The 16010-nt window shown below is 40.9% G+C and overlaps 1 protein-coding gene across 4 annotated transcripts in view; it reads right to left on the bottom strand.

The window, feature by feature from the left end:
* Positions 1–16010, bottom strand: part of LOC135544570 (disabled homolog 2-interacting protein-like) — a 222288-nt gene that overhangs the window by 95700 nt on the left and 110578 nt on the right. Inside the window, exon 1 of one of the 4 annotated variants that reach the window (XM_064972289.1) lies at positions 1723–2241. The exons of the other annotated variants lie outside the window; for them this stretch is intronic. The gene's annotated coding sequence lies outside the window, so the exon portion shown is untranslated. Of the gene's footprint in view, positions 1–1722; positions 2242–16010 lie in introns of those variants that run through there. 4 annotated transcript variants of the gene reach the window in all.

The raw sequence follows: 16010 nt of genomic DNA, 5'->3' as shown, positions 1-16010 counted from the left end.
CATACACAGGCAGGCAACAAACAATCAGCACAACCAGCCGATCTCTCCTCTCCTCACCCCTCTGCTTTCCTTTCCTCTCCCCTCCTTTCCTTTCCTCTCCCCTCCCATCCTGTCCTCTCACATTCAATTCAGAATTTCAGATATCTCTAAGCTAACATTTACCCAGACAGTCACTACACCAAAGAAGGATTATTCATTGTTGCATTTAGGATCCATTGTTTGATGGTTATTCATTGCCTGTGTTGTCTCTTGTTTTATTACACCGAGGGATAATTAACGTTGGCGTTCTGCTGTGCGTCTCTGGTATTTATTTATCTTTGATGAATGAAAACAAAACAATCACAACTTTGCGAGTGTATATTAACAGGGCATTGGTACAATATTTGAAAAGATTACACAGTACTGGATGCAACAACAATATCAACAACAACACTATCATACAAACAATTTATTAGGAATAGGACACAAATATAATCCAACTCTAACTAGAGTAGAGAATTGAACAAAATGAAAGTACAACAAATAAATTGAATCAACATAAAACATGATTCCTCTGAGTAAGAATCATTCCTATAGATTTATGTACATCACCATCTCTGAATTATACCATCCAATAACTCTAATATGGTATTTCTAAGAGATGATTAAAAAGACCTTGCTCTCTCTAAACAACGGACATAAAGACTGGGTGTATTGCTCAATTAGTAACAGACAGCCTGGGGATGGAGAGAGAGAGAGGGAACAGACAGATTGGCGGTTAGCTCAACCAGCAACGGTAGCATTTCCCGTCATCTCCTCCTCTCCTCTCCTGAATGAAAGAGACAGTGTCTCTGTAAATGAAATTAGCGGTCACTCTCCTCTCCAGGGGTATATGTACCGCTCTCTCTGTTCCCTTGCTAAGGGTCAAAGGGGCATCATGACAACGATAATGACTTCATACTGCCTATGGTTTCAGAACGGCAACCCAAATCCGCCTCTGACCACCTAGCAGGCAGCGGGAGTGGTGGCCAGTCATCTGATTTCTGTTAGCGGGGCTGGAGAGGCTGATCTCTCTCTCTCTCTCTCTCTCTCTCTCTCTCTCTCTCTCTCTCTCTCTCTCTCTCTCTCTCTCTCTCTCTCTCTCCTCTCTCCCTCCCTCCCTCCCCCCCTCTCTCTCTCTCTCTCTCTCTCTCTCTCTCCCTCCCTCTCCGTCTCTCTCTCCCTCTCACCATTTCTGTGGTAGAGCAGCACTGACACTGGTTCTCATTCAAACCCCAAGAGCTCAGGTCCTTATCAGACAGAAGGTGTTAGTTCCTTGCGACTAATAGACAGTGCAGGAGATTAGTATGTTATTCCATAGCAAGAGTGCATGTTGAATACAATTGTGCACTACACTACACTGTTTTTACAGTGACACCTAATCCTATAACAGAGATAGGATATTTTAATTTCCTCAATTCCACATTTAATTATGTTCCTAGATGTTTTATTTGTCAAATAATGTAATATCTTGTCATGCCAATATAGCTAATTGAAATGAATACATTTGAGAGAGAGGACAGAGCACCGCAAAATAACAGGACGAACGCTGGAATAAACCCCGGCATCTCAATAAAACCCCTTCTCCTTTACTGACCCTAATTTGTTTCCATACGCACTCATACAAACACACCATTGAAAGCCTGAACGCACATAACGCAGTGTGAGTGACATGTGATAAGCAGCAGAACACAGGGCACTCACCAGGCATGGTCAGAATTCCCCGGAACAATCAAACAACGCTTGGCAGATGGATGGAGAGAGAGAGAGGAAGAGCCGGAGCTTTTGCCGGAGCAAATTAAAAGAGGGAGGACCGGAGGAGTGTAGAGCAGAGCTTTCTCAAAGCACAATTTCCCCTTTCCCACTGCAGAGTACTTGCTCCTTCTCTCTGTTTTCCTTGTGGCTCTCTTCCTCCTTCTCCCTTTCTCTCCCTCTCTTTCTTGCTGCTGCTACTTTGAGGTGAGGGGCGGAGAATCAGTGCTACAATGCTCTCACTCGCTCTTCCTTCTCTCTCTCTCTGGTTTTCCTTTTTTCTTCTTCTCCCTTCTCTCTCTCTCTACTGGTACAGAGGCTGTCCTATTTCCTGTGCCCTCTCTGAAGTGGGACACAGCCTCTCCTCTCTCAATCTCTGCATGTTTGAGACTTCGTGTAAGCGTGCCCGTACACAATGCTCAGAGCAGGGGATCTTGCAGCCTTTTCTCTCTCTCTCTCTTGCTCCCTTGCTCTCCCTCCCAGCGGGATTGACTGTAACTCCCCCCCCCTTTCTCCTTCTCTCTGCAATCAGTGGGAGGGGTGTGTATGTGGTGCAGCCTGGATCTGCCCCACTGTGCCGCCTCCATTGTGTGTGTGTGTGTGTGTGTGTGTGTGTGTGTGTGTGTGTGTGTGTGTGTGTGTGTGTGTGTGTGTGTGTGTGTGTGTGTGTGTGTACTCTTTGTTCTGTAGGCCCCATCTGAGGAAGGACACCTCCCAGGAAGGCACTGCTGCCACTGCCTATAGGCGAGGACTTTGGCCAGTATTATGCCTTGCAAAAGTATTCATCCCCCTTCGTGTTTTTCCTATTTTGTTTCATTACAACCTGTAATTTAAATGGAGATTTATTTAGATTTCATGAAATGGACATACACAAAATATTCCAAGTTGGTGAAGTGAAATGAAAAATTTACTTTTTCCAAAAATTCTAAAAAATAAAAAACTGAAAAGTGCTGTATTCACCCCTCGGCTATGAAGTCCCTAAATAACATCTGGTGCAGCCAATTACCTTCAGAAGTCACATCATTGGTTAATTAAAGTCCACCTGTGTGCAATCTAAGTGTCACATGATCTCAGAATATATACACCTGTCTGCAACACCACCAAGCATCATGAAGACCAAGGAGCTCTCCAAACAGGTCAGGGACAAAGTTGTGGAGAAGTACAGATCAGGGTTGGGTTATAAAAAAATATCAGAAACTTTGAACATCACATGGAACACCATTAAATCCATTATAAAAAAATAGAAAGAATATTGCACCACAACAAACCTACCAAGAGAGGGCCGCCCACAAAAACTCACGGACCGGGCAAGGAGGGCATTAATCAGAGAGGCAACAACGAGACCAAAGATAACCCTGAAGGAGCTGCAAATCTCCACAGCTGAGATTGGAGTACCTGCCTATAGGACCATTTCAATCTGTACACTCCACAGAGCTGGGCTTCACGGAAGAGTGGCCAGAAAAAAGCCATTGCTTAAAGAAAAAAAATAAGCAAACACGTTAGGCGTTAGCCAAAAAGCATGTGGGAGACTCCCCAAACATATGGAAGAAGGTACTCTGGTCAGATGAGACTAAAATTGAGCTTTTTGGCCATCAAGGAAAATGCTATGTCTGGCACAAACCCAACACCTCGCATCACCCAAGAACACCATCCCCACAGTGAAGCGTGGTGGCAGCAGCATCATGCTTTGGGGATGTTTTTCATCTGCAGGTACTGGGAAACTGGTCAGAATTGAAGGAATGATGGGTGGCGCTAAATAAAGGGAAATTCTTGAAGGGAAACCTGTTTCACTCTTCCAGAGATCTGAGACTCGGACGGAGGTTCACCTTTCAGCAGGACAATGACCCTAAGCATACTGCTAAAGAAACACACGAGTGGTTTACGGGGAAACATTTAAATGTCTTGGAATGGCCTAATCAAAGCCCAGACTTCAATCCAATTGTGAATCTGTGGTATGACTCAAAGATTGCTGTACAGCAGCAGAACCCATCCAACTTGAAGGAGCTGGAGCAGTTTTGCCTTGAAGAATGGGCAAAAATCCCAGTGGCTAGATGTGCCAAGTGTACCCCCAAAAGACTTGCAGCTGCAATTGCTACAAAAGGTGGCTCTACAAAGTATTTACTTTTTTTGGGGGGGGGGGGGGGTATTTGTCAAGTTCAGTTCATTTGTCTTATTTCTTGCTTGTTTCATAAAACATATTTAGCATCTTCAAAGTGGTAGGCATGTTGTGTAAGTCAAATGATACAACCCCCCCCCCAAATCTATTTTAATTCCAGGTTGTAAGGCAATACATTAGGAAAAATGCCAATGGGGGGTGAATACTTTTGCAAGCCAGCTGTAGGCTGGGTGGAAGCAGAGAGTACGGGAAATTGTTGGAAATAGGGCTGGGGCTAGCACTGTGGATAACCTTATACAGTAGCCTACAAAAGGTGAAACCCATTGCTTAATATCTTCAATTAAACCCTGAAATACTTTCACATTATATCCTCCATCAAATCACTTGTAAAATGTTGCTACTGCGAAATGTTCACTATATACCTGCTGCCTCCCAGATGAAAGAGCAGCGTTGTCTGTAGTCTAAAAGCTATGAATGCCTTTGGCTGCTGTGCTGCAGCGGTGTAAAGCCAGACAGCCAGCCAGTGCAGCTGCTATTCACACCCAACAAAGCCATAAAACACTCTCCTCTTTATCTCTATCACCCTTCTCTCTCTCTCTCTCTCTCTCTCTCTCTCTCTCTCTCTCTCTCTCTCTCTCTCTCTCTCTCTCTCTCTCTCTCATACGGATCTATCATAATCTCATCTAGTCTCTACAGTCTATCCACAGAGCAGTCGGTCTGTGTCAGGCTCAAGGCTCTGGCCCCATAGGGTAAAAAAAAAAAAGCCACATCCAAACGGATAGCCCCTTGGATGAGTGAGGAAATGAATCAATTAAGGAGAAATTGCAGAAAGTTTGAGCGGAAGAGGAGAAAGTCAAAGTTGCAGGTCTATTATGATGTTCTGAGACAACAACTTGGCATACACAACAAGGCAATTCAAAATTCCGGACGGACACATTTTTGTAACTTGGTCACTAAATAATCGGAATAATTCAAGAGTGCTCTTTTCGACCATTGATGTCCTGATAAATCTTACCCCGGCAAACCTATGGGAACTTTACTCCACATCGAAATGTGATGAGTTTGCGGCATATTTCAGAGAGGATTTATCATTATATATTTTTTTATTTCACCTTTATTTAATCAGGGAGGCCAGTTAAGAACAGGTTCTCATTTACAACTGCGACCTGGCCAAGATAAAGCAAAGCAGTGCGACAAATGTAACAAACATTAGGCTCGGTATGAGTTAAGCAAACTATTGTTAATCACTCCATGTTCACAGGCACTTTTCCCACGGCACTAAAAACTGCTATGGTAAAACCCCTTCTGAAAAAAATATATTTCGATTCTTCAGCTCTTAGCAATTTTCGGCCAAGTAAAATTCTGGAGAAATCGTTTTTTTAAACAGCTAAAATTCTTACTTATAAAGTGGCAAACTATCTTAGAGCCAAAACACAGATGCCAAACAGCTCTCTGTCCTTGTACTCTTGAATGTAACTGCTGCATTCAACATTGTTGACCATGACGTCCTTCTAGACCAACGTTTCTCAAACTCGATCCTCGGGACCCCAAGGGGTGCACTTTTGCGTTTTTGCCCTAGCACTACACAGCTGATTCAAATCAAAGTTTGATGATTAGTTGATTATTTGAATCAGCTGTGTAGTGCTAGGGCAAGTTTGGGAAACACTGTTTTAGACAGACTGGTTGTGGGTTGGCCTCTCGTGTCCAATTCTAAATTGGTTTAAGACCTATTCAACTGTTCGAGAGTTTTTTGTCACCCTTGGTGAACATAACTCAGAGAAAATAGATATCACATGTGGCGTTCCACTCGGTTCAAATTTGGGTATATTTTACCCCTTGATGGCATTATCAGAAAGCACAGAATTGATTTTCAGTGCTGCGCAAATGATACACAAATGAATATTTCTGTGTCACAAGCGGACTTTAGCTTGACAGATTGTATTGGTGATTTAAATACTTGGATGAATCACTACTTCCTCCAGCTGAATCAAGACAAGACCGAGTTACTTATTATTGAAGCCAAAGCACAGAGAGAGAATCTGGTCACACATTGATTTATTAGGATCCCCATTAGCCAACGTCAGGTAAAAAATACCAGGTAAAAAACCTAGGCATCAGTTTAGATTACAAACTCAATTTCGAATCACACAATAGGAATGTGACCAAAATAGCCTTTTACCACCTCAGGAACATTCTCCCTCAGGCTGATACAGAGAGACTCAACCCTGCTTTTATTACAAGCAGGCTTGACTACTGTAATACTCTCCTGTCTGGTCTACCCAAGAAAGCCATTAGTCAACTGCAAAACATACAGAATGCTGCGGCACGAGTAGTGACCAAGACCAGACAGAGAGCACACATTACACAGATTTAAAGTCTCTTCACTCTCTGCCTGTTTTAGAATACATTTTAAGATGATTCTATTGGTTTTTATATCAATCCACAATTGTGTACCCCAATACATGTCAGACATGCTTTTTAGTTACGGTGCACTCGGAAAGTATTCAGACCCCTTGACTTTTTCAACATTTTCCTACCGTACAGACTTATTCTAAAATTGATTAAACTGACCATTTACTTAAGTGTTCAGACCTTTAACTCAATACTTTGCTGAAGAACCTTTGGCAGCGATTACAGCCTCGAGTCTTCTTGGGTATGACGCTACAAGCTTGGCACACCTCCCATTCTTCTCTGCAGATCCTCTCAAGCTCTGTCAGGTTGGATGGGGAGCATCGCTGCACAGCTATTTTCAGGTCTCTCCAGAGATGTTCAATTGGATTCAAGTCTGGACTCTGGCTGGGCCTTTCAAGGATATTCAGAAACTTGTCTCGAAGCCACCCCTGCAATCTCTTGGCTCTGTGCTTAGGGTCGTTGCCCTGTTGGAAGGTGAACCTTCGCCCTAGTCTGAGGTCCTGAGTGCTCTGGAGCAGGTTTTCATCAAGGATCTCTCTGTACTTTGCTCCGTTCATCTTTCCCTCAATCCTGACTAGTCTCCCAGTCCCTGCTGCTGAAAAACATCTCCATTGCATGATGCTGACACCACCATTCTTCACCGTAGAGATGGTGCCAGGTTTCCTCCATACGTGACACTTGGCATTCAGGCTAAAGAGTTCAATCTTGATTTAATCAGACCAGAGAATCGTGTTTTTCATGATCTGAGATGTGCCTTTTACTGAGGAGTGGCTACCGTCTGGCCACTCTACTATAAAGGCCTGATTGGTAGAGTACTGCAGAGATGGTTGAGTGACCATTGGGTTCTTGGGTTCTTGGTCACCTTCTTGACCAAGGCTCTCCTCCTTCACCCTGATTGCTCGGTTTGGCCTGGCGGCCAGCTCTAGGAAGACCTTTGGCTTTTCCAAACTTCTTCTATTTAAGAATGATGGAGGCCACTGTGTTCTTGGGGACCTTAAATGCTGCAGAAATGTTTTGCTACACTTCCCCAGACCAGTGCCAGGACACAATCCTGTCTCAATTCCTTCGACCTCGCGGCTTGGTTTTTGACATGCTCTGTCAACTATGGGACCTTATATAGACAGGTGTGTGCCTTTCCAAATCATGTCCAATCACTTGAATTTACCACAGGTGGACTCCAATCAAGTTGTAGAAACATCTCAAGGATGATCAATAGAAACCGGATGCACCTGAGCTCAATTTCGAGTCTCATAGCAAAGGGTCTGAATACTTATGTAAATAAGGTATTTCTGTTTTTTTTGTAATACATTTGCCCAATAAAAAAAATATGTTTTCGCTTCGTCATTATAGGGTATTGTGTGTAGATTGATGAGGACACATATTTATTGAAACCATTTTAGAATAAGGCTGTAACGTAACAAAATGTGGAATAATGGAAGTGGTCTGAATACTCCCGAATGCCCATTTACGTCCCTCGTCTCCTCTGGAACTATCTCAAAGCTTTGTACGAAGAGGCATGGAGAGGCAGCCTTTAGTTATTATGCCGTCAGCCTCTGGAAAACACTGCCAGAGAATCTGAAGGGGGGGGTGGAGGTGAAACTGTGGACATATTTAGAAGGGATCTTAAAACACAACTTTTTGCTCTGCTTTTCTTTGGGGTGTATTATAGGCTTTTCTGTTTTACGGTTATTCTTTTTGTTTTTTCCCTCTGATGTTTGTTATGGAGTAAATATTTCTGTTTTCATTTTTTTCAATTTTTTATGTATGTTTTTTCCTGTGATGCGCATAGAGTTGCATCCTTGTCTGAAATGTGCTACATAAATAAAGCTTGATTTGATAGAGCAGAGAGGAGGATGGTTAGGAGTGAACATAAGATGGAGACAGTGATATGGAGTGAGCCAAAGTTTGCATAGGGCCTTTCATATAAGGCTTTCTCTTAAGAAGAAGAGAGAGGTGAAAGAGCTCTGATAGCATAGCTACACTATACGTATATGCAATAGTATGTAGACACAACTTCAATTTAGTAGATTTGGCTATTTCAGCCACGCCCGTTGCTGACAGGTGTATAAAATCGAGCACACCGCCATGCAATCCTCATAGACAAACATTGGCAGTAGAACGGCCTTACTGAATAGCTCAGAGACTTTCAACGTGGCACCATTGTCGGATGCCACCTTTTCAACAAGTCAGTTCGTCAAATTTCTACCCTGCAAGAGTGACCCCGGTCAACTGTAAGTGTAAACATCTAGGAGCAACAACAGCTCAGCCGGGAAGTGGTGGGCCACACAAGCTCAGAATGGGACAGTCAAGTGCTGAAGTGTGCAGCATGTAAAAATGGTCTGTCTTCGGTTGCAACACTCAATTCCCGAGTTCCAAACTGCCTCTGGAAGCAACGACAGCTCAAGAACTGTTCGTTGGGAGCTTTATGAAATTGGTTTCCATGGCCGTGCAGCCGCACACAATCCTAAGATTACCATGAGCAATGCCAAGCGTCGGCTGCAGTGGTGTAAAGCCGCCCGCCATTGGACTCTGGAGCAGCGGAAACACGTTCTCTACACTACACTACCTGCCCCAATGTATAGTTTAAACTGTAAAGTTTGGTGGAGGAGGGATAATGGTCTGGGGCTGTTTTTCATGGTTAGGACTAGGCCCCTTAGTTCCAATGAAGGGAAACCTTAACGCTACAGCCTACAATGACATTCTAGATGATTCTGTGCTAAATTTGTGGCAACAGTTTGGGGAAGGCCCTTTTGTGTTTCAGCATGACAATGTCCCCGTGCACAAAGTGAGATTCATACATAAATGGTTTGTCGAGATCGGTGTGGAAGAATTTGACTGACCTGCACAGAGGCCTGATCTCAACCCCACCGAACACCTTTGGTATGAATTGGAACGCCGACTGCGAGTCAGGCCTAATCGCCCAACATCAGTGTCCAACCTCACTCATACTATTGTGCCTGAAAGGAAGCAAGTCCCCGCAGCAATGCTCCAACATCTAGTGGAAAGCCTTCCCAGAAGAGTTATAGCAGCAAAGGGGGGGGGGGGGCAACACCATATTAATGGCCATGATTTTGGAATGAGATGTTGGACGAGCACGTGTTTCAGATACTTTTGATCATGTAGTGTATCGTACACAAACACACAGATTGTAGACAGTAGCTACTGTCGTTCAGTGGTAGAGCTGGGAGAGAGAAGTACAATACTGTAAAATGAAACTACTATATCGTAAGACAGTAAATGCTGCTGCAATTGCAGTCTTCTAAACTTCCAGTGACCACAGGGCGAAACGGATCAAAAGGACCTGGCTAAACACTCAGCCACCTTGTTTAAAAGTGTTTGTCTGTAACTGGGTCACACTGCATCAGTGGAGCTGCACTGTGCTCTCCCTCTCACTCCCTCTGTTCCTGCTCTTTACATCTCTTTTTTGGAAGTGACACATGACAGTGTGTGTGTGCGCGCTGAGAAAGAAAGAGAGAGAGAGATATATATATATATAGAGAGAGATATAGAGGGACAGAAAGAGAGAGATATATATAGAGAGAGTGGTATAGAGGGACAGAAAGATTATATATATATATATCTTTCTGTCCCTCTATACTCTTCTATATCCCTCTTTCTGTCCCTCTACCACTCTCCTCTCTCTATATATATCTCTCTCTTTCTGTCCCTCTATATCTCTCTCTCTCTCTCTATATATATATATATATATATATATATATAGAGAGAGAGAGGGAGGTATAGCGGGACAGAGGGATATATATATATATATATATAGAGAGAGAGAGAGGTATAGCGGGACAGAAAGAGATATACATATATATGCATATAGAGAGAGAGGTATAGAGGGACAGAAAGTGTATGTATATATATATATATATATATATATATATATATATAGAGAGAGAGAGAGAGAGAGAGAGAGAGAGAGAGAGAGAGAGAGAGAGAGAGAGAGAGAGAGAGAGAGAGAGAGAGAGAGAGAGAGAGAGAGAGAGAGAGAGAGAGAGAGAGAGAGAGAGAGAGAGAGAGAGAGAGAGAGAGAGAGAGAGAGAGAGAGAGAGAGAGAGGTATAGCGGGAGTGAGAGACAGGAGGGGTGGAAAAGTAGGTAAAAACTAAGGTTCAGTCATATGATGGGATCACGATCAGCAGGACTGAAACGGGTCAGTTAAGGAAGAGGAGTGAAAGTGGGGAGTTCTATCCTATTCTAGTCTAATATCACCATGGACATTTAGCCAGGGGGGACTTGAGGTGTCCGAGAGCACAGTTGAGGTGTCACGTCTGCTGAGCTCTGCGTCATCTGGATGAGCTGGGGTTTGGCTTTTCATTTTCATCAAAGCTTCATAAGTTATAATAAAATGTCCTTTGTAATCAACTCAGAAACATATTTCCGTCCTTGTTGTGATCTTGATGCCGAGTGTGTGTGTGTGTGTGTGTGTGTGTGTGTGTGTGTGTGTGTGTGTGTGTGTGTGTGTGTGTGTGTGTGTGTGTGTGTGTGTGTGTGTGTGTGTGTGTGTGTGTGTGTGTGTGTGTGTGTGTGTGTGTGTGTGTGTGTGTGTGTGTGTGTGTGTGTGTGTGTCTCCCTCATTGATGTGAGTGAGTGATAATACTGTATATGTAGGCTCAAAATGTATATGTGTGCATGCAAACATATGTATGGAGAGAACAGTAGGCACTGTATGTGTGTATATGTTAGTGGGTGAATGAGTGTGTGTGTGTGAGCAGTCGTTTCACAGCACTGTTCGTTGGGTTCCTTTGATGGTGTGCTCTGTATTCAGATCACAACCAGGCCCTTTCTATTAAGCCTGGGAGAGGAGAGGAGGAGGAGAGGAAGAGAGGAAAGAAAGTGAGGAGAGAGGAGAGGAGAGAAGGATCCCTAATCCCTGCTTTAAACATCAGCTTGGTTCAACCCATGGTCAACCATCTGTCCAAAAGTCAACACTACAGTATACAGAGCAGTCAACACTACCAGCATTCACTTCACTAATATACAGTTTACAGAGCAGTCAACACTAACAGCATTCACAACATTAATATACAGTTTACAGAAGGGTCAATGCTACCATCATTCACAACATTAATATACAGTTTACAGAAGGGTCAATGCTACCATCATTCACACCATTAATATACAGATTACAGAAGGGTTAATCATTGACAACATTAATATACAGTTTATTATCATTCACAACATTAATATACAGAAGAAGGTCAATGCTCCATCATTCACAACATTAATATACATTTACAAAACATTAAACATTATACAGTTTACAGAAGGGTCAATGCTCCATCATTCACAACATTAATATACAGTTTACAGAAGGGTCAATGCTCCATCATTCACAACATTAATATACAGTTTACAGAAGGGTCAAAGCTACCAAAACAACACTAACATACAGTTTACAGAAGGGTCAAAGCTACCAAAACAACACTAATATACAATTTACACAACAACACTAATATACAAACAATAGTTTACAGAACAACACTAATACACAGTTTACAGAAGTCAATGCTACCAAACAACACTAATATAGTTTACAGAAGGGTCAATGCTACCAAAAAATACTAATATCAACACTCAATATATTGTTTCCAGAGCAGTCAATACAACACTAATATATAGTTTACAGAACAACACTAATATACAGTTTACAGAAGGGTCAATGCTACCAAACAACACTAATATACAGTTTACAGAAGGGTCAATACTACCAAAAAACACTAATATATAGTTTACATCAATAGTACCAGAACAACACTAATACACAGTTTACAGAAGGGTCAATTACCAAAACAACACTAATATACAGTTTACAGAAGGATCAATGCTACCATCATTCACAACATTAATATACAGTTTACCAAAAACAACACACTAATATATAGTTTACAGAAGGGTCAATAATACCAAAACAACACTAATATACAGTTGACAGAAGTAAAGTTTACAATGCTACCAAAACAACACTAATACACAAAACTACACTAATATACAGTTTACAGAAGGGTCAATGCTACCAAAACAACATTAATGTACAGTTTACAGAAGGGTCAATGCTACCAAAACAACACTAATATACAGTTAACCGAAGGGTCAATGCTACCAAAACAACACTAATATACAGTTTACAGATGGGTCAAAGCTACCAAAACAACACTAATACACAGTTTACAGAAAGGTCAATGCTACCAGAACAACACTAATATACAGTTTACAGAAGGGTCAATGCTACCATCATTCACAACATTAATATACAACACTAATATGCAGTTTACAGAAGGGTCAATGCTACCAAAACAACACTAATATACAGTTTACAGAAGGGTCAATACTACCAAAACAACACTAATATACAGTTTACAGAAGGGTCAATACTACCAAAGTCAACACTAATATATTGTTTACAGAGCGGTCTATACAACCAGAACAACACTAATATACAGTTTACAGAAGGGTCAACACTACCAAAACAACACTAATATATTGTTTACAAAGCGGTCAATACTACCAAAACAACACTAATATACAGTTTACAGTTTACAGAACAACACTAATATACAGTTTACAGAGGGGTCAATACTACAAAAACAACACTAATATACAGTTTACAGAAGGGTCAATACTACCAAAACAACACTATTCACAACATTAAAAACAACATTAATGTACAGTTTACAGAAGGGTCAATGCTACCAACATTCACAACATTAATATACAGTTTACAGAAGGGTCAATGTTTACTACCACCAGAACAACACTAATATATAGTTTACAGAAGGGTTATTTCACAACACTAATATATTGTTTACAGAGTGGTCAATGCAACCAGAACAACACTAATATACAGTTTACAGAAGGGTCAATGCTACCAAAACAACACTAATATACAGTTTACAATAATACCAAAACAACACTAATATACAGTTTACAGAAGGGTCAATGCTACCAAAACAACACTAATATACAGTTTACAGAAGTGTCAATACTACCAAAACAACACTAATATATTGTTTACAGTTTACAGAAGAAGGTCAATGCTACCAAAACAACACTAATATACAGTTTACAGAAGGGTCAATAATACCAAAACAACACTAATATGCAGTTTACAGAAGGGTCAATGCTACCAAAACAACACTAATATACAGTTTACAAAGGGTCAATAATAAAAACAACACTATATACAGTTTACAGAAGGGTCAATGCTACCAAAACAACACTAATATACAGTTGACAGAAGGGTCAATGCTACCAAAACAACACTAATACACAGTTTACAGAAGGGTCAATACTACCAAAACAACACTAATATATAGTTTACAGAAGGGTCAATGCTACCAAAACAACACTAATATACAGTTTACAGAAGGGTCAATAATACCAAAACAACACTAATATGCAGTTTACAGAAGGGTCAATGCTACCAAAACAACACTAATATACAGTTTACAGAAGGGTCAATACTACCAAAACAACACTAATATACAGTTTAATATACTAGTTTACAGAAGGGTCAATGCTACCAAAACAACACTAATATATTTACAGAAGGGTCAATAATACCAAAACAACACTAATATGCAGTTTACAGAAGGGTCAATGCTACCAAAACAACAGAAAGGGTCAACAAAACAACACTAATATACAGTTTACAGAAGGGTCAATACTACCAAAACAACACTAATATATAGTTTAAAGAAGGGTCAATGCTAATAATATACAGTTTACAGAAGGGTCAATACTACCAAAACAACACTAATATACAGTTTACAGAAGGGTCAATACTACCAAAGTCAACACTAATATATTGTTTACAGAGCGGTCTATACAACCAGAACAACACTAATATACAGTTTACAGAAGGGTCAACACTACCAAAACAACACTAATATATTGTTTACAAAGAGGTCAATACTACCAAAACAACACTAATATACAGTTTACACAAGTTATCAATGCTACCAAAACAACACTAATATACAGTTTACAGAAGGGTCAATACTACCATTATTCACAACATAAAATATCCAGAAGGGTCAATGCTACATCATTCACACATAATATAACAGTTTACAGAAGGGTCAATACTACCAAAACAACACTAATATACAGTTTACAGAAGGGTCAATACTACCAAAACAACACTAATATATAGTTTACAGAAGGGTCAATACTACCAAAACAACATTAATGTACAGTTTACAGAAGGGTCAAAGCTACCAAAACAACACTAATACACAGTTTACAGAAGGGTCAATGCTACCAAAGCAACACTAATATACAGTTTACAGAAGGGTCAAAGCTACCAAAACAACACTAATACACAGTTTACAGAAAGGTCAATGTTACCAGAACAACACTAATATACAGTTTACAGAAGGGTCAATGCTACCATCATTCACAACACTAATACACAGTTTACAGAAGGGTCAATACTACCAAAAACAACATTAATATACAGTTTACAGAAGGGTCAATGCTACCAAAACAACACTAATATATTGTTTACAGAGCGGTCTATACAACCAGAACAACACTAATATACAGTTTACAGAAGGGTCAACACTACCAAAACAACACTAATATATAGTTTACAGAAGGGTCAATGCTACCAAAGTCAACACTAATATATTGTTTCCAGAGCGGTCAATACAACCAGAACAACACTAATATACAGTTTACAGAAGGGTCAATGCTACCAAAACAACACTAATATACAGTTTACAGAAGGGTCAATACTACCAAAGTCAACACTAATATACAGTTTACAGAAGGGTCAATACTACCAAAGTCAACACTAATATATTGTTTACAGAGCGGTCAATGCAACCAGAACAAGACTAATATACAGTTTACAGAAGGGTCAATAATACCAAAACAACACTAATATACAGTTTACAGAAGGGTCAATACTACCAAAACAACACTAATATACAGTTTACAGAAGGGTCAAAACTACCAAAACAACACTAATATACAGTTTAAAGAAGCGTCAATACTACCAAAACAACACTAATATACAGTTTACAGAGCGATCAATAGTACCAGAACAACACTAATACACAGTTTACAGAGCGATCAATAGTACCAGAACAACACTAATACACAGTTTACAGAAAGGTCAATACTACCAAAACAACACTAAAAAACCTCCTCCAGCAGAGCAGAGCAAGACTGTCTCTGAGAAGCTTCTGACAAACCACTTATTAAAACAAACATCCTCTTTAAACACACACACACAAGTAAAGGCGCACACGAACACAACAACACATGAGTGCACACTACAGGAGGATGGTGGCACTTTCGTTGTTGAGTACGGACTTGTGGTAACGGCTGGAGCGGAGTAGGTGGAACGTATCAAATACATCAAACACATGGTTTCCATGCGTTTCATGCCATTCCATTCGCTCCGTTCCAGCCATTATTATGAGTCGTGCTCCCTTCAGCAGCCTCGACTGACACACACACACACACTCACACACACACACACACACACACACACACACACACACACACACACACACACACACACACACACACACACACACACACACACACACACACACACACACACACACTCACACACACACACTCAACTCACACACACACACACACACACACACACACACACACACACACACACACACACACACACACACACACACACACACACACACACACACACACTCGGCATCAAGATCACAACA

Source organism: Oncorhynchus masou, chromosome 8 (genome assembly GCF_036934945.1).
Source record: "Oncorhynchus masou masou isolate Uvic2021 chromosome 8, UVic_Omas_1.1, whole genome shotgun sequence".
In the NCBI taxonomy this organism is placed as follows: domain Eukaryota; kingdom Metazoa; phylum Chordata; class Actinopteri; order Salmoniformes; family Salmonidae; genus Oncorhynchus; species Oncorhynchus masou.
This window is presented reverse-complemented; position numbering and strand designations above follow the sequence as displayed.